This window comes from Bubalus bubalis, chromosome 3 (assembly GCF_019923935.1).
Source record: "Bubalus bubalis isolate 160015118507 breed Murrah chromosome 3, NDDB_SH_1, whole genome shotgun sequence".
NCBI classification, from domain to species: Eukaryota; Metazoa; Chordata; class Mammalia; order Artiodactyla; family Bovidae; genus Bubalus; species Bubalus bubalis.
Window position 1 is genome coordinate 152,742,829 of NC_059159.1, and position 25,782 is coordinate 152,768,610.

General features: G+C 40.1%; 1 protein-coding gene and 1 long non-coding RNA gene across 2 annotated transcripts in view; one reads left to right on the forward strand and one right to left on the reverse strand.

Annotated features, from left to right (window-relative positions):
• Nucleotides 1-19,862, forward strand: part of LOC102402091 — a 32,332-nt gene extending 12,470 nt beyond the window's left edge. The window contains exons 2-3 of the long non-coding RNA XR_328392.4: nucleotides 18,963-19,039; nucleotides 19,755-19,862. This is a non-coding gene — a long non-coding RNA (uncharacterized LOC102402091). The remainder of the gene's footprint in view (nucleotides 1-18,962; nucleotides 19,040-19,754) is intronic.
• A 4,866-nt stretch (nucleotides 19,863-24,728) lies between these two features.
• PGAP4 (post-GPI attachment to proteins GalNAc transferase 4) overlaps nucleotides 24,729-25,782 on the reverse strand; it is a 28,398-nt gene continuing 27,344 nt past the window's right edge. Inside the window, exon 4 of the transcript XR_006550109.2 lies at nucleotides 24,729-24,866. The gene's annotated coding sequence lies outside the window, so the exon portion shown is untranslated. The remainder of the gene's footprint in view (nucleotides 24,867-25,782) is intronic.

The following is a 25,782-nucleotide window of genomic DNA, read 5'->3' on the forward strand; positions in this document are numbered from 1 at the left end:
AGCATCAGGGAAAGGACTGAGATATAGATCTGTGACTCTAAAGTCATCCTGGGACCTTGAGCCCATGATCTGCACAGTGAGGGAGGGGGTTGCTTCTAGCTCTAATATTCCGAGGTCTTGTCCCCTGAAATCGCATGTGTTTTACGTATACAGTTGTCCTAAAACAAAGGAAATGGTTTTAAACAGCAAGATGAGAAACTTGAATAAGACCATGGAAAGTTTTCTTTGGGGAAGTATTGTTGAAATGGGTTATTTATTGACTAGAGTTTCTCAAAATACTGCTGTGTATGAAAGAAACTGGTTGGTTCTAATCCTTTGTCTCTTATTTCCCTGCTCTTCGGGTTTGTTTTATCCCACCTCAGCATTCTTTTGGAATGAAAAGTGCCAGGCTGACCAGATCCAGCATCACATTTTCCATGAAAGCTGAACAAAAGGCCCAGACACTGAGAGGCAGGCAGCCAACCAGCATATGCAGACGGCAGGCCAGTCAGAGGCTTAGTGGCCACCTCAGTGCCACCTACCCTCTCACAGAAAGGAAGAAGAGGGTCACTGAGCTTCCCAGGTAATAAATCTAGTCACTTAGAAGCTCAACTTTCTGCCTTTCTGAAGGTCCAGTCATATATTTTCTTGGCAAGTCAATATAATTTAGTCATTATGAATTTGAACTCTGAAGTCAGCTGGAACTTGCACTGAATTTCACAGCTTCCTGGCTGTGTTACTTTGGGCAAGTTCTCTAACTTTGCTGAGCCTTGGTTTCCTCAGCAGCGAAAGGATAATAAAACTTAGCCTACAACATTGTTGGAGGATTGGATTGAATAATGAACAAAAGGAGCTAAGTATAATGCCTAACAAAAATCAAGTACTGGATAAATAGCAGATATTGCTGTCAGCATAATCATTCTTTCTCCTCCCCACATTCTCCAAATTCCCTTCTCTCTTTCTATCACTAAAGAGGAGTTGTTCCAAAATGTTTGCTCCCACAGCACTCAATCTCACCATCTCCTGTGCCTTTCATCCTGAATTCTTCCATCTCACTCCCACTCTCACAAGCTTTCTCCATTTACTATGCAGAAAAACTAAGCTGGATGCTGAGTCCATCTCAAAAGTTGCATACCTACACCCAAGAAGAGGTACCCTCTCAGAAAGTGGTGGAGAGCTGAAGATGGAATAACTTTTTTCACCCATTATGCAATGGAAAGAAGAATGACTTATCCATTGGAAAAGATGAAGAGAGGTTGAAACAGGCGAAAGGACACTGAAGAAAATGGCAATATTATGTGTGGAAAGTATAAAGGGGAATGAAGGAGACAAGACAAAGAGAGAAGGCTATGCACCCAGGCTTCCAGACTTAGAAGCAGACTGGGTGGCAGGAAGGGTCCACCCTGCCAGGCAGGCAGCCAAGCTGACTTCATCAGCACTCCTGTGCTGCACCATTCACCATACATGACTGGCCTGCCTCGTGGCCACTGCGTGCCTGTCCTCTGTGGCACAGCTGACTCTTAAACATGCTAGAATCCACTGGGCTGCCAGTTGAAGGTGAAAATAACAGACTGGAACATATTGTCTCTGTGGCAGGGAGCCCAGGGAGGTCCTCATCCAATGACTGGCACCCCAGGAGAGGAGGCTGTGTGCCAAATGATCATGACCAGGCAGTGGATGCCCTGGTTTCTTTGTAGGGAGGAATAAGGGGAATATTCACCCTTTTAAAAATCTGTGTCCTGTCCTGGGCCTACCCTCTTCCATCTCTAATTTTATCGCCTCTCCTTCGATCATATGCCAAGTGAGAACAGAGCTCTTTGATCCCAGGAAGGACTGTTAAAGCTGTCACTTAAAAAACTATGAAGAAAAAAGGCAGTCACTTATCACAAATAATTATATTCTAGAATGCCATGGTTAGAGAAAACACGATTACCTCTTGCTAGTGCTCTTGTTCAAATGTGTGTAGGTAAAGTTGCCATTTTTCCCATGTCCTTTCCTCTCCCCAACCACTAAGGCACTTGTCTCTAGGATCTTTTTTCCCTTATAACTTCTCCCATATCCATCTCAGACCTACGAGGTTAGCAGTCTATAGTGGTTCTGCAAAAGAGAAGGTCCCTTTAGGATCTAGCAGGAAAGAGAAAGCAAGACCACAAATAGATGTATATAACACAGATCTCAGCTCTGTGCACCTTTTGTGTGTGTGTGTGGTGGTGATGGGGTTGGGGGTGGGGTTTGTACTGCCCAGAATGCAGGACTAGTTCCCCAACCAGGGATTGAACTCATGCCCCTACACTGGAAACACAGAGTTTTAACCATTGGCTGCCAGGGAAGTCCTTCTCTTTGCCTTTTTAGATCCACATATGCTTGGCTCAAACCTCCATTCTACAATCTCCAAAAAGCCCAATGCCTTCCTCCAATTTGAGGAAATTTCCCAAGGGAGCTCTTGGAAATTATTAAGGTCACTCTGGCTCAGAGCTTCTCCTTTCACTGATAGTTCAGCCAAGCACAGGAGTCATTCTTCCAGCCCCAGGGCATCAGTTCTGTCCAAGCCTTGGTGACCCAGATGGGAAATTTCACTCCTTCATTGCTGCTGCTGCTGCTAAGTCAGTTCAGTCGTGTCCGACTCTGTGCAACCCCAGAGACGGCAGCCCACCAGGCTCCCCCGTCCCTGGGATTCTCCAGGCAAGAACACTGGAGTGGGTTGCCATTTCCTTCTCCAATGCATGAAAGTGAAAAAATAAAGTGAAGTCGCTCAGTTGTGTCCGACTCCTAGCGATCCCATGGACCACAGCCTACCAGGCTCCTCTGTCCATGGGATTTTCCAGGCAAGAGTACTGGAGTGGGTTGCCATTGCCTTCTCCAAGAGTCGGACATGACTGAGCTACTCCTTCATTAGACTCCCACAAAAAAGCAAAGACACAAAGTTCACTCTCACAAAGTTCTCTGGTAATGTTAAAAGATAAACTGAGGAGTATTAAAAATATGAGCATTTACTTGAGCAATGCCAACTGATTAGAAGCGCTTTGTAGAAGGAAGCTGGGGAACCGCTTTTATAGAGCACAGGTGGAAGCCAAGGAAGTTGTCCTATGGCCTTCTTGTTGAATTCGTTTAACAGCAGACATCACTAAAGGTTTTGTGGAAATGGGAATTATATGGCGGCCACAGAACAATTTAAAATTGAGCATTAGCCATCCCTCGTTCCAAGAGCCTTCTGAAACACCCACCAGATGTAAGATGCTGCAGTGTCCTTTCCCCCACCTCCCATGCTCCTCCTCACTTCTTCCCTCACAGACTGCCCTTGGAAGTGTGGATTGTTTCTACTCTACCAGGCCCCTCAACTCACCTCGAAACATTCTATCTCCAAACAAATCCACTTGCGCTATCGACGCGCCATCTACTCTGCTCGTGAGGCGAACTCAGGAACCCTGAGACTTCCTCTTACATGGTGCACCTTCCTTACAGGAACCTTCCTTAAAACACCTTCTTTCGTGTTAGGTCACAATTTTGAGTTCCCACTTAAGGCTATTCCAAGGGTGTGTGGGGTGGGGCACGAGACTGGCAAGCCCTTGCTGGCGAGTTCAAAGGAATGTTATCTCTCTGAGAGAAGAACCGAAACAGCGCATGCAGATCAGAGTTGGGTCTGTGCTAAGTCTCCAGCTCTGACACAGAACTTCCGGTGCGTGTCGTGGATGTGGGGACAACGTGGGCGCCGGGTTGAGATGAGAAGCAATCTTTGCGTGGTCCCGTTCTCCCCTCCTCCCCCGCCGCCCTTCTTCCCTGTGGCTGTGGCAGTGAAACAGAATCGGAAAACACCAGGGAAGAATTAACAAAGGACAAGTGTTCCTTTGGATCCGGATGATGTAAACTCATTTTCTTGAGCTAGACGTGACCAGGACAGATGGTGGTTCTGTGAGCTAATCATGCCAGGAAGAAAAGCAAGGGAAGATATGGATGATTCTGAACTTTAAGTTAGTATTTTTTTTTTTTTTTTTATAGACTTTCACTGCCTTTAAACTGGGTGTAAGAATCTGCCCACACAGGGTTGACCTTCCTCCACATTCCTCCTGTTAAACCCAGGAAGAGCCATATTTTAAGTTAGTTATGTATCAATGGGATTTTTCTCTTGGCCAAGTAGGGAGTCTAGCCAAATTAGAACTACATATCCATTAACATCCAGACTGCACTCCAGGCACCTATTTAAGGGGCTTCCCAGGTGGTGCTAGTGGTAAAGAATCTGCCTGTCAATGCAAAAGAGGTAAGAGTTCTGTCCCTGGGTAAGGAAGATCCCCTGGAGGAGAGTATAGCAACCCATTCTGGGGGGCTACAGTGCATGGGGTTGCAAAGAGTTCAACATGATAAAGCAAGTTAGCATACTTGCATCCATTTAAAATGAACAAAACAGTTTTTGTACTTGCTTCCATACTTGTGGTTCTAGGCTGAGTAAAGATTGGGCTATTTAGGCCCACAGATTCCTCAGCTCTCAGCAGGACCAGTGCCAGAGGCCAGGAGGGGCTGTGTTTCACATTCAAGAAAGACCTCAAATTTCCTTTACATGTTATCTCTACATGAGTTACTCAATAGTTATTTCTTTGTATATGTGTTCAAAACATTAATTTGCTGAATGTATGCATTCAAATTACACCACAGATTTGGTAACTCTAGCTCTGCCATTTCTACATTTTCAATATATTTACTGGAACCTTAAAATTATAGAAATAGCCTGGGTCTATCTTGGCCACTGACAGCCAATATCCTACACGTATCTTGATTGTTTATATACATAATAAAGGAGTATAAACTTGGACTCAAGTCCCCTAATTATTTATCAAAAGATCACCTGAAAGAAATATTAGGAAGAGATTCTTTGACGAATATGTAGTCTATCTAGTTTGTCGATATCAGAGGTACATTGCACACCTAGTCCTACACCTTTGCTTCTGGAATTGTTCTGGGTAAATAGCATTAGTGTGCTTTCCACGTAATGCCATGTGACTTGCCTGAGGGCCATCATCAAAAATAGTTCTGTGTAACTCACTCTCTGGTTATCGTCCAATAAAATCTCATCACAGACTGTGTTCATTATGAAGTTCAAACAGAAATTCTTGTCTGATCTGAGACCTAAGAATATTTAGTTCTTCTCCTGAGTAATGAGTTTAATTTTATCTTATAATGTTCTGAAGTTGCTTAACTAGCCAGGTTTCCATTTCTCATGGTCTGTTAGTTCATTCACAGACACATTTTTGATCTACCCATACAAAGTGGCAGACCATTGTGGTTAGTTAAATCTAATTTGTTTACTACTTCTTTTCAGTTTTATCTCTGGGCTTTTGTTTTTGATGTTTGTTTTTTTAATTTTGGTTTTTAATATTTTAGTTCTTAATCCAGGTGTATTTTAGTTTTGCGAATGACATGAGGCAGGGATGTAAATATATTTTTCCCCAAATAGTAAATTGTGAGCTGTGCATGTTCTTAAATTGCAAATAACAGATTCTACTTGTCTTAACTTGAGTTGCAATAAAAATAGCATAGGTTGAATAGCTTAAATAGCAACAGACATTTTCCTCACAGTTCTGGAGGCTGAGAAATCGAAGATAAAGGTAGATCTGGGCAGATCCAAGGTCTGCAGAGGACCCACTTCCTGGTTTGCAGATGAATATCTTCTCATTGCATTCTGACATGGCAGACAGCAGAGAGGTGAAACAAGCTCTCTCCTGTCTTTTTATAAAGGCTTTCATCCTATTCATTGAAGGCTCTACCCTTAAGACCTAATCACCTCCCAGGGTCCCCACCTTCTAAGACTATCACATTGAAGGTTAGGATTTCAACATTTAGATTTTGGGTAATTCACAGACCTCTGAGAGAGCCCGAGAACTAGACTTTGTAGGCCACACAGCCTAGAACAAGACAAGCATGGTCAATACATCCAGAAGAAATACCTGACCACACCACAGGATAGTTCTGGCAAAAAACAAAGCCAAACAAAAAAAAAAGCAAATGAAAAACTTCAAAAATAAAAAAAAGATTCAGTGGGACACTTGCAACTCTGACATGGTGCTCCGAAAGAGCAAACATTTTTGACACCACACTTGCCAGACGGGTCTCTCTGAATATGCCCCCTTCTACATCATGGTTCCCTTCTACCTCAGATCAGTGGTGGGAGGAGTAATAGAATCGAAGTCATATGCCTGATTTATGGATTCTCTCGGAAAAGCAGGACTTGCTTATGTTGTGAGACATAATTAGAATGTCAGAAGGGTATTCAAAAGATATCGGGCAGCCATAATGCAGAGTTCCACTACATTAATCAGTTCTCTCAATACTGTCTCTAAAACAATTCAGCATTCTTTTGAAATACTTCCCATAAAACATTGATTAATACATAAATTGTAGATGTATCCACACCATTAACACACACATAAATATATTATGCTTTCTATTTTTCCATTGATGCATTTTTGTTTATCTTGTACTACTCAACACTGTTTTAATTTTTATAGCTTATGATACATTTAAATATCTAAAAGAATATGTCCCTACAATCTTCAAAGATTTCTTGCCTCTTCTTACCTTTTAATTTTCCAAACAAACTTTAGACTGGTTTCATGAAATCCTCAATTTGGCATCCTGACTGCAATTATGTTAACATTATAAACATATAGGGAAGTAATTGGTGGTTGTTAAAGTTTACCATAAAGAAAAGCAATATACCATTCCATTTACACCTTAATTTTTGTAATTCACTAAAGTTTTGAAGTGTTTTTGATAATTGGACCTTTGCATTTCCTGTTCAGTTTATCCTAGGAATTTTCGTTGTTGTTTCTATCAGTGGAACATTTTTCATTATATTTTAACTTATTAATGGTGTTAGAAAATCTATATATTATAGAAAAGTTTTCTTTAGTAACTCACCTCCTTTTTACATCCATAACTAGTTCTAATTGTTTTTCAGTTGATTGTCTTTACTTGAAAAAAATCTAAAATAAGAGAAATTATATTGTGTAGAAATAATTAACAATTGTTATATTCATTTTCAGCTATGACTTACAGAAAAAGGCTAAAATTTTGTGGTAACAGTATGCTTCTTATTATTTTTCATAGTAAAGTTATCAGTGTTTCATTAAGCGTAATATTGCTTTATTAGTTTGAGATGAGATATTCATTCTTTAGAAAATTATATATCTTAATCTGCATTAAAATGATAAAGAGAGAAAAACAAATATTGTAAATTAACACATATATATGGAATCTAGAAAAACGGTACGGATGAACTTATTTGCAGGGCAAGAATGGAGACGCAGAGAGAGAGAATGGACTTATGGACATAAAGGGAGAAGGAGAAGATGGGGCGAATTCAGAGACTAGCACTGACATACTGTACACTGCTATGTATAAAATAGACAGCTAGTGGGAAGCTGCTGTATAACACAGGGAGCCCAACCTGGCTGCTCTGTGAGGACCCAAAGGGGTGGAGTGGGAGGGAGGGAAGACTCAAGAGGGAGATAAATATATATAGTTATGACTGATTCACCTTGTTGTAGGGCAGAAACTAACACAACATGGTAAAGCAAGTCTCCTCCAAATTAAAAAAAATATATGATAAAGAGCACTGAAGCAGATGCTTTCAGCAACCTCTGGCCACAGGACATCTGCAGGAGGTGCTGCCTGGGATGAATTAGTGACAAAGTTGTCATAGGCAACTTTGCCCGAGTGGGCACGGAGTGCAGGGCTAGGTCTTGTTTTTGTGGTGGTAGAGGCTGTCGCTGGGTCTGGCGGGATCGGGGCGAAGGGGCAATAAAGAGGGGCAAAGCCTGCAGAGATCCGTCATTCCACAGGGAGCACGCTGACCCTGAGCGCGTCCTGGAGCCCGCGCAAAGCTGGCCAAGCGGCCACTAGGCGGCGCAGGAGGATGCGGTGGCCCAGGCGGCGGCCCAGGATGGGGTGTTGGATTTCAGAGGCGGCTAGCGCCACCACTTGCAGGACTTCAGCAAATGGAGCCACTTGACTATTTGGCCTTGGAATCGAACGCATGTTGCCTTCTCAAGAGCAGAAAATATTTTCTTAATCAAATCTCGGATGTGCAAGAAAAGAGGATGAGTAACGATATAATCCATGTGTCTCCAGGCAGCTTCCTAAAAAGTATAGTTTATGAAAGTGTGTTAGTTGCTCAGTCGTGTCCCACTGGGGTAACCATAATTCTAGGCACCAGCACAGTCAGCTGAATTAACCTTAGAAGTGCAATAAAATGTGTGACAATAGCAGAATATTATAGGTAAAGAACAGAAGCTGGGAGAGATCCTTGGATATAGATATAAAATATATATAGATAAAAATATAGATAGGTACCATCTCACACTTCCAAAATAAACTGAAGATAGGCAGGCACTTTTGAGTAATAGAAGAGTAGGAGTGTGTGGATGTAGTCAATTATCTAATAAGACATTAACAAAAGAAATGGAAAACCCCTTTTAACAAGTAAGATATAGAAGTGTCTCAGCACCACCCCCACCCCCATCTGATAGAAGGAAATTAAAAATCCTTTCCTAAAATAAGATAACTTCATTTTAGGCTCCAAGTTTTTTCCACACATAATGTTTCAAATACAATATCTGCTGCTGCTGCTGCTAGGTCACTTCAGTCATGTCCGACTCTGTGTGACCCCATAGATGGCAGCCCACCAGGCTCCCCCGTCCCTGGGATTCTCCAGGCAAGAACACTGAAATGGGTTGCCATTTCCTTCTCCAATGCATGAAAGTGAAAAGTGAAAGTGAAGTCGCTCAGTCGTGTCCGACTCTTAGCGACCCCATGGACTGCAGCCTTCCAGGCTCCTGCGTCCATGGGATTTTCCAGGCAAGAGTACTGGAGTAGGGTGCCATTGCCTTCTCCGAATACAATATCTAACACACCTTAAAAGATAAGCAGACAAGTGAACTGAAAATATTTAATTAAATAATGGAAATAATTTATATTAAAGATTTTCAGAGGCAACTGAAGTAGCACATTTTTTACCTGAAGTACTTATATTAGAATAGCAGAAAGACTGAGCTAAAGTTAAAAAAAAGAAGAAACCAGAATAAATCTAAAGAAAGGCTATGAGTAGAAACAAATAAAACGAATGACTTCCCTGATAGCTCAGACAGTAAAGAATCTGCCTGCAATGCAGGCAATCCCTGGGTCAGGAAGATCCCCTGGAGAGGGGAATGGCAACCCACTCCAGTATTCTTGCCTGGAGAAGTCCATGGACTGAGGAGCCTGGTGGGCTACAGTCCATGGCATCCCAAAGAGTTGGATACAACTGAGTGACTAACACAGAAACAAATGAAACAAGATAAGTTTATTCTTTCAAAAGGCAAATGGCAGACCTTCTGCCAAGGTGATTTATTTTGCCTTCTCCTTGTCTTCATCAAAGTTAAGAATTTTCTAAAGGGTATGAAAAAGACAACAAGGATATCAAGAAACTTCTGGCCCACATATTTGAAAACCTAACTAAAATGGACAATTACTGGAATGATAACAAAATTGACTCAAGAAGTAATAGACCAACACAATTCTGTAAAGCAATTATTCTTCAATTAAAAATAAATAAATTTAAAATAAAGAAGAAATAGAAAAACCATTAAAGAAGTAGAAACTGAAGTTGCTTTAGCACATGGAAAAAATTCAAGGGCCACAGTTTTATTGATTTGTTTTAACCATGGAACAAATGCTTCTGATTTTACTCAATACTGTTCCAAACTGCAGAAAAAGTAGACACTTCCAACTTATTTATGAGACTCACAAGAGCCTGAAAGTAAAACCTAAAAAGATAGTATGAAAAATTACAGTTAGTCTCTTTAGTAAGCGTATGGTGGTGTGGTGTGGGTGCATGCTCAGTTGTGTTCAATTTTTGTGACCCCATGGACTGTGGCCCACTAGGCCCCTCTTTCCATAGAATTTCCCAAGCAAGAATACTGGAGTGGGTTGCCATTTCCTACCCCAGGGAATCTTCCCCACCCAGGGATTAAACGGGTGTCTGTTAAGTCTCCTGCATTGGCAGGCATGTTCTTTACCACTAGCACGACCTGGGAAGCCCTTAGTGAAAACATAGATGGAAAAATTCTAAAGAATATCTTAGTCAGTTGAATACAGTAACTTATAAAAGTGACTATGACATGGATTTATCACAGAGGTGCAAACGTACTTTATCATAAGAAGATACAGTGATATAAGTAATCACATCATCAGATTACAGGGGGGAAGTAATCATCTCATGGTGAAAAGCTGTTAGAAAACACTGATTTTAATCAATAGAAGGAACTGTCTTTAATCTGATAAAAGTATCCATGGAAAACCTGTATCCTAGTTAATGGTGAAATATTAGAAGCATTTTGTTTAGGATAAGGAATAAAGCAAGGGTATCCAGTATTACCACATCTGTTCAACATTGCCCTAGCCAATGAAATAAATGGTTTAAGACAAGAAAGAGAATAAAAAATATAAAGTTTAGAAATGAAGAAACAAAATTGTTCATTATTTGTAGATGATAAGGTTATCTACCTGATGGAATAATTATTAGAATTAAACATAGGTTAGAAAGGTGTGTGTGTGTACTGAGTCACACAGTTGTGCCTGAATCTTCATGGCCCCATGGACTGTAACATGCCAGGCTTTTCTGCCCATGGAATTCTCCAGGCAAGGATACTGGAGTGGATTGCTATGCCCTCCTCCAGGGGATCTTCCTAACCCAGGGATCATAGCTGTGTCTCTTGCATCTCCTGGATTTGCAGGCAGATTTGTTAACACTGGTGCCACCTGGGAAGCCCTTAGGTACAAGATCAGTACACAAAGATCAACTATCTTTTCAAATACATCACAAACAGGAAATATATCTTTCAAAAAATAATTTTGAAAAGCATGAAACAATATAAAATGGAAATAAACCTAACAAATAGGTAAGATCTCTATGGGAAAGTTAGAAAACTTTATAAATTAAAATGTTAAAACTTAAATATAATCCAAAATTTAGTTTCTTAGCTACTCTAATCTCATCTTAAGTGCTTAATAACCACATGTGACTAGTAGCTACAATATTGGGCCTTATGGTTATAAAAAACTAGGCAAGTTTAGCAAGTTTTAGTAGTTTGTTGCAGAGAGAAGTATGATGTAGTGCTCAATATGACTTTCAAGCCTAAAAATATATATATAATTATATTTAGTTAGAATTCTGTGAGGAAAAAGGACAATAAACATGTTCTGAATAATTACATGTATTTTTCTTTAAAGAATGATGTGTATGTGCATGAGTGCTTAGTCATGTCCAACTCTTTGCAACTCCTAAAGGCTGTATCCTGCCAGGCACCTCTGTCATAGAATTATCTAGGCAAGAATTATCTGGAAGGGTTTGCCATTTCTTCCTCCAGGAGATCTTCCACACTCATGGATAGAACCCCTGTCTCTTGTGTCGCCTGCATTGGCAGGCAGATTCTTTACCACTGAGCCACCTGGAAAGCTTTAAAGAATGATGATGAATATTTAATCACTATAGTATTTTAGAACCCTTTGTATGTATTTAAAACAGTGACCAATATTAAAGCATTGGATATTATATCCTTTGGAACTCTCTAAATTGTATGTTAATATAAAGTGCTAGAGTGTACATAGTTCCTGAAAATAATTTGTGGAAACACACAGACACAGTTTGAAGACAACTATCTTAAGAGTAACTATGAATTTTTCTTCAATGGAGATATATATATATATATATAATCTTTCACAAAATAAAAGCAAATATTAAATTATTATCAAAGTCTGATGTTTTTTAAAAAATGATTTATTACTGTTGGTATAGTGTAGATTTAAAAATCATTAATTACTTTTGTATCTTGTGTATCCCTGGATTGCTCCAGGGTCCTAGCAAGGTCACAAAACCAAAAACTATTAAAAATAATTCAGATTTATTCATGTTTCTCAAGGGACATTAACGAAGATCAGGCTTATAGCTACAGCAACACTTCTTTAAATATCCTTTTGTTTTTATCTTATACCCATGAGCTTTAGAGTTACTGTCACAAACTCTCCATCTTCACTCTCCTCCAAAGCTCTCCCACACACCTCTCGAGACAGAAACTTCTCTGCCCGCTTCCCTTGCGTGTGTGCGCTCAGCTGTTCAGCTGTGTCCAGCTCGTTGCAACTCCATGGACTGTAACTTGCCAGGCTCTTCTGTCCATGGAATATTCTTTGTGCCCCTCCTCATTTCTTCCCCACAGGAAACAGAAGTCAAAACTTCTGTTCTTGATCACCAGCTACAGGACTCTAGAAAATGGCTAGAGGACATAGGGGCTTTTTGCCTCTGCTGCTGCTGCTAAGTCGCTTCAGTCGTGTCCGACTCTGTGCAACCCCAGAGACGGCAGCCCACCAGGCTTCCCCCTCCCTGGGATTCTCCAGGCAAGAACACTGGAGTGGGTTGCCATTTCCTTCTCCAATGCATGAAAGTGAAAAGTGAAAGTGAAGTCGCTCAGTCATGTCCGACTCTTAGTGACCCCACGGACTGCAGCCTACCAGGCTCCTCTGTCCATGGGATTTTCCAGGCAAGAGTACTGGAGTGGGGTGCCATTGCCTTTTGCCTGTTTCTCAGTAATTCTTTACAGAATAGAGTGCTCTGAAAAATGTGGTTGTTTTCACAGTCTGGCTGGTTTTCTCGAAAAATCCTCTTGGAGAGTTCTTTAAGAATAAATGTTCAACTTTATTATCGGACTGAAATTCTCTTGCTTACGCTGTAGAATCATCAAATACAATGATGTAATATATTGCCTGTAGGAAGGGCACTCACACTTAGTATGAGACTGGGGGAGGGTGTTGCCTATATATGTCATGTTATTATTATATGTCTCTATAAGCGAATAAACTTGCCTTCTTGATGTATGTATTTATCTTATGATTCTGGTTAAAATGTCTCATTCTGAGAGACAAATCTGTCCTGAGTCTGTAAACAAAATCCAGTTTCTGATCCTGAGGGGCTGTGGTTCAAATATATGCTGGGAGAAATTTACTCTGTGAGGTCTGTAGTCTTGTTCCCTTAATCCCTGTGACAAACCCAGACATATCCATCCAGCTGAAAAAGTGCTTCTAAATAGTATTATCTGTGCGACGCCATGGACTGTAGCCTACCAGGCTCCTCTGTCCATGGGATTTTCCAGGCAATAGTACTGAAGTGGATTGCCATTTCCTTCTCCAGGGGATCTTCCCAACGCAGGGATCGAACCTGGGTCTCCCGCATTATAGACAGACGCTTTACCGTCTGAGCCACCAGGGAAGTCCAGTATTATCTGGAGAGTTGTGCATTTTGCTTTTCTCATGTACCATTGCATCTTGAGCATTTTCCTATAGCATTGAATATTCTTTGAGAACACAATTTTAATGGGTGTTTAATTTTCCAGAATATAGATATGTCTTTATTTATTTAACCAATTTTTCTGCTTTGGAAATATGGGTTGTTTCTAATTTATTTGCCATAATTATAAAAAGAGATGCAGTGAATATCCTTATACTTAAAAGTTTTTTAATACATTTCTGTTATTTCCTTAAGATAAATTCCTAGGACTGGAAATACTAGAATCAAACTGGATGAATACTGTGCTCAACTTCACATGGTTTCCAATACCCATTTTCCCTTTCTTCTAAAATAACAGAGTATTAGCAGAGTAAAAGGCTGCTTGGCTAAAGATATTTCCCAGTCAGCCTCATAGCTAGACGTGGCTGTATGACTAAGTTCTGGCTGATGGGATTTGAGTTTAGTGATGAAGGCCCATAAAAGAATTGTGCTTCCAGGACTTTCCTGGTGGTCCAGTGGCTAAGATTCCACATGCCCAATGCAGGGGGCTCAAGTCTGATACCTGGTTAGGGAACTAGATCCCACATACAGCAGTTAAGTTTTCCCATGCTGCAACTAAAGATCCTGCATGCCTCAATTAAGACCTAGTCCAGCCAAATAAATAAATAAATGTTAAGAAAGAAAGAAAGAATTGTGCTTCACTTTCCTGGTCTTTCTCCAGCTCTTCATGGGCTGGAAGATGAAAGACACTGAAGCAGCCAAATTGAACCCACAAGTGGAAGTCATGTGTTGAAGACAGCAGAAGGGCCCGCTACAATTTGTGGGGCCCAATGCAAAATGAAACTTCAAGCCTTCTTGTTAAAAAAAAAAAAGGTGGGGGGATTGCCATTAAATATAGTAAAATTTATAGTTTTCTCGTCTTTCCATGCTGTTTCTTCCGGCATTTGTTTTGCTATTTAGTTTTCTGCTAAGTAAACTTAAAACTTAGATCATTAACATGAATTTTACCATTCATTATATTGTGCAATGTCCATTTATAAATGCAAATATAAGAACATTTAACTCATGTGCAGAATCACCAAAATAATATGATTTGTATTTTGTAATTCATTCAAGCATATATATCTCATTCTTATCAGAAGAGTATAAATGCTGCACAAAACTGATTTAAATGTTTTTGTTTCACTTCTTCATACATATTCTATCAACACTCTATCCTCAGGTTATTGATGAGTAAGGAAAGACTGAAAGAAAAAAAACTTTCCCTTTCTTTCTATGCTATCATTTTCAAGGTAAGTGACTTGTTAATACATGGAAGTAACTCAAGTAAGGAAAGATTCCTTGTTGTTTGTGTTTCTTAGAGTATTATTATCTTCTTTCTGGATTAGTAGTAAGTTCTAGTTTAAATGGAGAGCATGTCCTCCCAGGACTCCCAGGACTGCCAGTCCCCTTCCACACTTCTTTTCTTAGTCATCAACATAACATACTTGTACTCACTTTGAGTTTCTCTGAACTTCCATGCACTGCGGGTCCACTGGAATTCTGGGTTCATGGAGCACTGCCAACATGACATGCAAATGGAGCGCAGGAATGGCAAACACGGATTGTGTATTCCTCTGCTCACTTGCATGTTCCATTGTTGCACTGGACTTTACTTTTAAAACACAGGTTCAAAGATAAAATTAGTAAGACTTTCAAGATGGTAACAGCAGCCCATTAAACCAAGCTCTGGGCCCTTCTGAGCATGGGGCTCTGTGGAACTGCACAGATCGAATAGTCAGACCTGGATGGCCTACCTGCTGGATGTTGAGACTGAAACACACTTCTACCCAGTTTAAGCTGTTGCATTTGGGGGTCTCTTTGTTTCACTTTGTACCCTGACTCATGCAAACACTTTTAGTTCTCAAAAATATCCCTTCCTACAATCTGGGGACTATGTGCTATAATGAGTACTCTAAGTCATACTTTTAATATTTTTGAAACTGGAGTGAATCATATTATAAGTGTACTTTTAATATATTTATTTTACTTTTTCCCCCTAAAAAAGCCATTAAAAGCTAGAGATTTAATGTTTTATAATTGAGGACATCTTCAAATCAAAGAGAGAGTATATTCATGTAACTCATTAATAGAACTTTAGATTCATAAAACATTTTAGCATTAAAGATCAGATGATCCAGAAGATTCTAAAGACTTAAAAAAAATTTTTTTTCCCCTTAAACCAGTCATTTTTTGAAATAAGTCTTTAGAGAGACTATATATAGTTGTTGTTCAGTTGCTAAGTTGTGTCTGACCCTTTGGAACCCCCTGGACTTCATCACACCATGCTCCCCTGTCCTTCATTCTCTCCTGGAGTTTGCTCAAATCCATGTCCACTGAAACTGTATATAGACAGATAAAAGTGCAATGGGATGATAGGCAACCCAGAACATCCGCCCCTCCTCTCTGCTGACCTACAGTAAAAGGAACCGTTAGAGAGCAGTCTGAAACGTAATGGAAAGACACCAGGCCAATTCTTTCATCTTTGGCTGGTGCAAAGCGCTAAGCAAATCTTTTAAAAATAACGACTTTATTGAGATATAATTGGCTTATAATAAACTTCACATTTGTAAAGTATAACAGTTGATGTCTTGACATGTGGTTACACCCATATGTTTTCACACATATGAAAACATCACTGCAATCAAGATATTGAACGTATATTTACATTACCTCTGAAAGTTTATTTTTTAAATTTTATAAGCCCCACCCCATCTCCAGGCAAAACTTATTTGCTTCCTGTCACTATAGAGATTAGTTTGCATTTTCTAAAGTTTTACATAAATGGCATCATTCAGTATGTACCAATTTTTTTTTTTGGCCTAGCTTCTTTCATTCAGCATAATTATTTTCAAATTCATCCATATCCATCCTTTTCATTGCTGAGTAGTATTCCATGTGCTGCTGATGGACATCTGAGTGGTTTCCATTTTTAACCACTGCAAAATAAAGCTCTATAAATATTCATGTATAGGTCTTAAAGTAAATGTATGTTTTCACTTTTCTTGTAATACCTAGGAGTGGAATGGCTAGATCTGATCAAATAGTATGTATATGTAACTTTTCAAGAAACTTCCCACTTGTTCTTCAAAATGACTGTAGCATTTTATATTCCCAACATGAGTGTATGAGAGTCTAGTTGCTCTGTGTCCTCACCAACACTTGGTGTAGTCATTAAAAAATTTTTTTAGCTATTCTATTGGGTGTATGACAGTATCTCATTGTAGTTTTAATTTGTATTTATCCAGTGACTAATAATGTTGGGCATCTTTGTTGTGTTTGCCATCTTCTGTGGTGGGAGTATCTGTGTCACTGCTTATAAATCTTTCAATGGTTTCAGTTTTTTTTTTCCTTGTAAACTTTACATTCAGTATAAAGTTTCTGCCATAATGAGAATGCTTTGAGGCAGTTTACACTCTTTGTCTATTCTAAAATTTTGTTGATAAAACTGTTAGATAAACAGTACTATTAGTTAGAAACAAAGAAGATCTGTGTTAACAGAGAGCTTTCCAAATGGGCTGATGTTTATGGCATCCACAGAGATGATTTACACTTATTCAAGCTGGTAGAAGTGAAAGTGAGTAGGGAAATGATGGCATAGAATTGGGAGACAGTGGGAAAGGCTGAGAAGAATCAGCTAGGCAGGGCAAGATTGGTTTTGCTCCATCCAAAGTCTCTACTCCCACATATGCCCCAAACTATTTATATCATGGTCAACTCTTTGCAGTCCTTCCCCCTGCCTCCCAAATGTTTTTTTTTTTCCCATTATTATGGATGAACCTTTGTTCCTTTATAGCAAATATGTTATAATGGGAAGCCTAGTTCAGCAGAGGAAACTAGCTACAGGCTATCCTTTGTGGTAAGGCTGCCAAGAATTCTCAACCGTGGGCCACTTGATCAGAAACCCATGTGTAAGCAAAAGAAAGTTTATCCATATGCCAGTGTTAACATCTAGCAAGTTTTGTATTTTTAAAAAAGTGACTTCATACAAAATCACAGTAATAAGCCCAGAGTTTGACCTTGTCTCTCTAGCAAGCAGGTAGGGTGAGAACACTGACCTAGACTACAGTTCTGAAGATAGTTTGTAACGGAGTGTAATGGGTGTGACTAGGGGTAAAGGATTGAATGGCCTGGGCAGAGGCAGAAGTGAAGATAACAATCACAGTGAACAGGAGAGAAGAGCTAGTCATGTAAGAGAGGAAGAGGAGATAGACAACTTTCAGCCAACAGTCCTCCTGTTTCCACCTTGGCCTGTAGGAGAGAGGGCAGTTTTGGTGCTCCCATACTCTCTGTATATCCTTCTGACTAGCTTCTTTCTGAGGGAGGAGGAATTCCACAAACACTCAAAGCACAGGGCAATTACCAAACCACATTTAATAAGAGGATGGAGTCTCTAAGCTGGTGTTCCCTCGTCTGCAATTACAGTCCCCTATTTCAGTACATTGGGCAGGGTCTGCCCATTCTCTCTTCTACACATGGGATCTGCATCAATTGCCCCTGGTCTGTTCCAGACCTTTCCACCAACTCTGAGTGATGGAAATGATGGAAGCTTGTTTAGGATTCTAGGCCTAAACAGCATAACCTGATTTGGCTTGACAAAGATCTCTGTACTGGGAGACAGTTGGGTGCCTATCAGGTCATAAAGGTTATTTTGGGACTTTCCTGGTGGTCCAGTGGTTAAGACTCTGCACTTCCACTGCAGGGGAGTGCAGGCTCAATCCCTGGTCGGGAACTAAGGTCCCACGTGCCATGCAGCATGGCCAAAAAATGTTACTTTATTTTCCATTTGGTGATTGTTCTCATGGGCATATTCCTCAATTAGGAATCCCTGAAGAGGTTTGAGTGGTAGGATTTCAGCCCCTAAACTGTAGCTGACATTTCTATAATTAATCCTCAAGAAAGTCCCCACCCAAGTGGGGCCCAAGAAAAGCACAATAGTACCTGAGACAAAAGGACTACAATGAGGGTCAAGGTGACAGGATAAATAAAGTGGAAAGAGACATGTATATATATATAACCAAATCATTTTGCTGTATACCTGAAACTAACACAACATTGTTAATCAACTATACACCAATACAAAATAAAATAAAAAATAATTTAAAAGTAGAGGGGAAAGAAAAGAAAATGGAAACAGGCTCCTTTGAGCTTCATTTGTGGGTAGAGAAGAAATCATCATTCAGCTATCCACTTACCTACCCATCCATCCATCCATCCACTCATCAACACATTTCTGAGTTCTAGGCACCAAGCTGGGACATTACGATATGGCAGCAAACAAGTTGAATACTGTCTGAGGGAGGATTAGGGAAAAAGGTGGGAGAATGTATGTGAATTTGTCATAAAAGAAAAAAAAGTTAGAATGAGAGATCTCACAGCATTGCCCCACAATCTTGGACTTGTTGAAGCTCCTGTAGAAAGAGAAATTAGAGCTAAACAGTGGAGCTGATACTCATGAGCTAATTTTGGAGACTCTGGGCATAAGAAGTACAGATTTGAGGATCAGGTGACAAAACAGCATAGAACTGGAGAAGGGTCATTGTTTCCATATTTTCCAAGAATCCAGCACTGACCTGTAAAGCAGATATTCCCAACATTCACCAAAATCTGTTCTCTTCCCTTTTATATATTGATATAGAAGACTTCTCTGCACTTTTTGGACCTCTTGCAGTTGAGTGGCTCAGGCCATATGCAGTCTACAGCAGAGAACACCTGGTGAGTACCATTCAGTCCTTTATCTGGTGAGTGTCCCTGTAAGCCTGCTTGGTTGATCAGAGAGGTTTCCTGCTCCTAATGGAGCAGCTACAGGACTGTGAAGTCCTCAGTCTAAATTGCTAGGTTTCTATAAGCGAAATAGTTCCCCTAAAGGGTGCCAAGATCTTTATTAGATTTTGTGGTATTGAGAAATAAAACCCTTGTCATAGCAAGCCACTGACTGAGACATTGGCTTTTGTCCTTGCTATGCCAGTTTAGCCTCGCCTCGAAAACTGAGAGTTTGCTGAACACTAAGAAATAGTAACCTTAGCACAGGTACTGATGTTCCCAAAATGGTTATCATGAGCAGGGACAAGAGAGATGCCCTTTAGAGTTACTTTGTGGAGCCAGAATAGGAGAGGAAAGACCAGACAGATGATCTGTGATGACTGTGGTTAGCAAACTGCTTTGAGAACACATAGCTGTAAGCTTTCTCCTTGGAGATTCTCAGAAATATTTGAGTGAGATTTTTGAGGGGTAGGGAAGAGTGTGTCAACAAAGGAAAATATGCATTATTTGATATTAAATGACTACATTAGTGTCCCCAGGTGAGACCTGTTGTCTCTAGGTATTAATTGACTGAATTGTGGGATATCTTGTGTTGGAGAGGGTTTGCAATTCCAGTTCTAGCTGGCAGAGCTGACTGCATTCTTCTCTTCGTCCTTCTTCCTTGAAGAGTAAACTCCCAAACATTGTTCACATCACTAGAAACTTTGGGATCTTCCTAGGATTCATGTTGGACTTACCTCCAAACTTCCAAGGATAATGAACTCTCTTGGTAAGCATAATGTGATTTCAATTTCATTGTTTTCTCTTGAAACTGAGTACAAACAGGAAAATATTTCTAATGCAGATGTATTAAGGTTTGCACACCAAAGAAAGTTTCAGAAATTTATAACATGGTCTGTATTGTGCATTAAAATTCATGAGACCACTTTACAAAATTGTGAATCTTGAAAAAAATTCAAAGCTCTTCATGTGCCCTAAATCAATAATTTCAGGACAGTTCAACAACAGATTGAAAGCATAGTTTTCAGTAGTCAATGGCTAATCCCCATATCCAATTTGAGTTTAACTATCTATACTTCTTTGAAAGTAGCAACAACAATCTTATTGTTTCCATGATGTTTCATGCACAGTTGCTCAGGAAGAAAATGCAATCTTATGGGCCTCTAGGAATTGGAGAAGCTTCTCCAAGCCTGTAATGCCTTTAACTAATTAATCCTATAATTAATCCTGTAGCACTATATTTTTGAAAGGTTCCTATGACCTAACCATATGATTATACAGTTAAACAAATCTAATCTAAATAAATCTACATGTTGCTTTGATTTCTAAATACCATATAAAGTGGCACGATCAGGAAGAATACTAAACACTTTGATCACTTCCCCCCAGGGTCACTGTTCACATTTTGTCCATGAGCTATCCATATAGATCTACTTCCTTGCTGTCAAAGATCTCTTCTTGTTTGGATGGTGAGTAGAGCCCTTCAGGTCAGGAAAGACAGGGCCTCACACAAGCCACAAGGGAATAAATTGTGGTTGGGCTTTTCCAATTTATTTCCCTTTGCCTCTGATTGGTCTAGGAATGTGCCTATGGCCCATACTGGCAGATGAAACAAAAGGAGAGGTCAGTTGGGAGACTTCCTGTAATTGTTCTTCCCAGGGAAAAAAAAAAAAAAAAACACCCACAGAAATTCACATGAAGAAAGCATTTTACCTCAGCCTTTCCTTTCTGCTTTGAATGTGGACTTGATCTTAGAAGCTGCAATAGACATAAAGTGGCAAAAGGTGGCAGAACAAGAGAGAGGAGAGTCTGGGTCCTTAATGACATCATCGCACTGCTGACTGACTTCTTAGGTGAGAAAATTTAACTTCTCTATTGCTTAAGGAAGGCCCTGGGAGACTGGATTCTGTTATTTGCTGCTGAATGCATCCTAATGCTACAACCATCCCAAGCTGAAACTAACCTGCAAAATTCACAACACAATTTCCAGACCTAAGTTAAAGAAAGTGAAAGTGAAGTGGCTCAGCCTGGTTGGCTTTGTGACCCCCATTGACTGTAGCCTGCCCGATTCTTCCACCTATGGGATTTTCCAGGCAAGAATATTGGAGTGGGTTGCCTCCTTCTCCAGGGGATCTTCCTGACCCAAGGATCGAAGCTGAGTCTCCCAACAAGCATCCCAAACATCTTTTTCAGAGAAGTAGAGTGATAATAGCATTTTCCAGTTCATTTGAGCTGTCTGATCTTTGGCAAATAAAATCAGAATTTTCATTTGCAAACCAAACTTATTGTCAAGTGACTAGAAATTACTAGTGAATGCTTTCTAACTAGGAATTACATTTGCTGAAAACTCAGGTCGTTCTCTTATTGTTTTGTTATCCTGCTTTGTTTATTCATACGGGGGAATCCTTGGAGGTAAGGATTAGAGTTGCTGAAGAGTTATGAACCATGACTGTGAGTTAACAAATATCCCATTGTTTGTGGAAGAGCACTTTGATCAGCTTGGCCAGATTGACAACTTTGGCCAATATTGTTTCAATGTGAATCGACAGAAATTAATTTTAAAAGGAATGAGTGTCTCCAGGCTTCAGATCTACATGAAACTGATGAGGACAAGCAGAAGAAATGTTTGGCCCTCAGTTAAATATTCTTCATAGTTTAAAGAAGGGTGCTTACTCTCTTGTGGTGGGTGAGGAAGTCACCCACCTCATAGGGCAGAAATCTCTAGGAGACTGGATCTAACGTGCAGTTAGCTGTGGAGAATATAAGCATTGGAAAGAACAGACTTCGCAAAAGAGATCCAAAGGCTACAAGCCTTGGTTTTCACCTTGAAAGACTGAGGACAATTGTGACCCTCACAGTCCTCTTTATGTGAGGATCAACAAGCTTTGGTCACCAAGATGAGAGAGTAAAACATTTGGGGTGAGGTTGTAAGGTTTTCTTTCTCTTTTTTTGGCTGCATGACATGGGAATCTTAGTTCCTGACCAGTGATGGAACTCATGCCCACTGCAGTGAAAGCGCAGAGTGCTGGGGAAGTCCCTGGAATGAGAGGTTTCCTTGATTCTTTTTTGAGGTAAGGGCAAGTTGCTGCCAAGAAGGTGTGTCACCTCTGGGCAAGCAAAGTTCTTTCTTTGGAAGTTGATTTTATTCAGTTTCAGAAAAAAGACCTCACATGAATTTGGATTAGAAAATAAGATATCAAGAGGCTTGTTTTCCTAGAAATGCAAGAAAAAGAAATAACCCTTCAAGGATAATTTTCTGAATCTTCCTCTTACATCAAAAGCTACATATCTTATCCCCACAGCACTTTCTCCAAGAGTCAACTCACCCTCCTTAAATTCTTTTTAGCTGGGACAAGCCAGTTCCCTTCACCCACACCTCTCATTTTTTTCTGTAAATAAATGTTTATGTAAAACATTTCCTTTGTTAGTTGGAGACTTCTTTGGTGGACCATGTTGTGCTCAGCAAAAGTGGTTGCAGAAGAGCTGAGGAAGTTGGAGTAACTTAGACCCCTGGCATTTGGGGGTGATTTATAGACAGTATCCTATAACCCCACCATCCCAGACTCACCTTACTATACAAGTTTCTCCCTTGGATGCCAAGGTCCTGAAAAGAAGAAAGCTGTCTTACTCACTCATCATTGGGTCTCTAGCATTAGGCATAGTCCCTATCACCCTGTAGGCACTCAATAAATGCAAATTAATATGTGAGACATGACACTTGGTGTCTTTTAAAAAACAAAATTACTTGTCTTAAAGGGCTTCTGAGATGCCATTCAGAATTTAATGTGTTTACCTTAGTGTGAGGACTAATGTTTAAGTGTGACAATAAGGGGTTTATTTGGCTGAAACAGTTCTTTTCTTCCATTGGCTGGTGTTAACTGGTATCTGGAATCAAAATTGCCTGGAGAAATAGCAATAACCTCAGACATGCAGATGACACCACCCTTATGGAAGAAAGTGAAGAAGAACTAAAGAGCCTCTGGATGAAAGTGAAAAAGAAGAGTGAAAAAGTTGGCTTAAAACTCGACATTCACAAAACTAATATCATGGCATCCAGTTCCATCACTTCACAGCAAATAGACGGGGAAACAATGGAAACGGTGAGAGACTATTTTTTTGGGCTCCAAAATCACTGCAGATGGTGACTGCAGCCATGAAATTAAAAGACGCTTGTTCCTTGGAAAAAAAGTTATGACCAACCTAGACAGCATATTAAAAAGCAGAGACATTACTTTACCAACAAAGGTCTGTCTAGTCAAAGCTATGGTTTTTCCAGTAGTCAGGTATGGATGTGAGAGTTGGACTGTAAAAAAGCTGAGTGTAGAAGAATTGATGCTTTTGAACTGTGGTGATGGAGAAGACTCTTGAGAGTCCCTTGGACTGCAAGAAGATCCAACCAGTCCATCCTAAAGGAGACCAGTCCTGAATATTCATTGGAAGGACTGATGCTGAAGCTGAAACTCCAATACTTCGGCCATTTGATGAGAAGAACCAACTCAATGGAAAAGACACTGATGCTGGGAATGATTGAAGGCGACAGAAGGAGATGACAGAGGATGAGATGGTTGGATGGTATCACTGACGTGATGGACATGAGTTTGAGTAGGCTCTGGGAGTTGATGATAGACAGGGAAGCCTGGCATGCTGCAGTCCATGGGGTTGTAAAGAGTTGGACACGACTGAGTGACTGAATTGAACTGAACAGGCATCTGGAAAAAAACAAAACAAAACATGATTCTAACCTCTTCAAAGCCTTTTCTCTTTCAGATTCAAGACTGTGTTTCTGCAGATTGGGGCACTTATGCTAATAGTTCAGCTAGACTGAAAAAGAAAAAAATCTTGAGTCAACTGAATACTGCTAATATGAGTTAGGCATTTATTAAGTTGGGGATAAACAGCTAAATTTAGATTTACTTATGATTAATTTGTTTGGCATAGCTCCTTATATAATAATACATGAACTACAATTTTGAATGTGAAGATACATACCATTGTTTAGTATCTTTTAAAATATGGTTGCTCTTTCCTTTTCTTGTTCAAAAGAGGGAGAGCATTCCATGTGTACATTACAGGAAGAAGATGTAATCCTACCGCTCCTTTATCACAAACCTCTCTGGAGGGGGAGCTAGACAGAAGCCAAGCTGCTTTTGCTGGTTATGGCTTCTGGTTGTGTATGTATTGCGGCTGGACAGGGGTTTTGGTAAAGGACAAGAATAACCGTCCAAACATGTTGCTAGAAAGAAATCTACACACGCTTGTTGACTTCTGTTTCAGGTCTCCCAGTCACAACAATGCCAGGGTTTACATTTTTTTCTAGATAAAAGAAAATAGGGGTTAGACAAAATTCTTTGTCTAACATGTTGCCAGTGCACGAATTTTGCAGAGGACTCAACTTGTTCAGATTTAAACAAAGCTACACTAACAAAACATAAAAAACACCCAAGTTGTGTACCAGAAAAAATGATCCTTAAAGTTTCCTGCTTCTCCCATCCAGCCTCTAGGGAAAGTTTGCCTCTCTATTCTTGGCTTGTGTTAAGTCATATAATGCTTTGCCAAAGCCCACCCCTAAAGTGCAGAGCTACATGGTATGACTTAAACCATCTCGCCACTTACTGAAAGAACTTGAGAAGAGTTCACTGGCACTGGTGGTGATCTTTCCTTCATTCTCTTTCCAGCCTCTTGCCTATAAGTCCTAGAATAGGTTGTAGAGCCACCATGGGTGGTATGCACGTCTAGATGATTCCCATTGGTAATACCAGGAAGATGCAGCAGTTGAAACCTGAAAGAGAAAACCCATCCCTCCCCTAAGAATAACACGTAGGGAGGATCCCCCTCCAAACACACATGACCCCCAACACACACACTGAAACTAAAACTCTAATAACAACAAAGGAAAAAGTAGCTATGTGGTGGTGTTGGAAGTTCCTTTTTGCATTTGCCATTCTCTTTGCCTGGAATGCAAGTAGAAAATTTTTTTAGGAGTCAAAATTGTACATCACAACCAATCCTCACTACCTGGATCCTCTTTGCTCCTCCCTAATTTTCTTCCCTAGTCCCATTTTTCTTCCTTTCAATATTCGTCTTTTCTGTATGCACTTCCACTGTGGATCCCTTTACTCTTTTCCTCCCTTCCTTTCTTCCCTCACTACCCCCATTTCTCTCTCTCATTCATTTCCTACTATGTGTCAGGTATTGTTCTAGGTTCAAGGGACAGAGCAATGAATGAAACCTAGAAGACTCCTGATATTGTAGCACTTATATTCTGTAGCGGGGTGGGGAGGATGGAGGGGGAAAAAAAGACACAATAATAAATTTCAGGTAATAAGAGCTTCAAAGGGAATCAAACTGCATAAAGTGATAGATGACCTGGGGGTTGTGAAGGGAGAAGAATGCTTTAGATGGGATGAAAAGTCTGTTGGGGAGGAGGGGTTAAATTTTAATTGAGATCTGTATACAGGAAAGATTCAGCTAAGAGAAAAGCATTCCTGATAGAGGGAATGGCAGTGCAAAGTCCCTCTGTGGTAAGAACCAATGTAACAAGTCCAAGGAAGTAAAAGAGAGCAGGTGTGGCTATAGCTTGGAGAAAGAGGATGGAAGTGGCAAGACATGAAGTTTTGCAGGGACAGGTCACATCTGACCTGGAAGGTAATGTAGGGATTTGTATTTTATTCTAAGTGTGATAGGAAGCCAGGTCC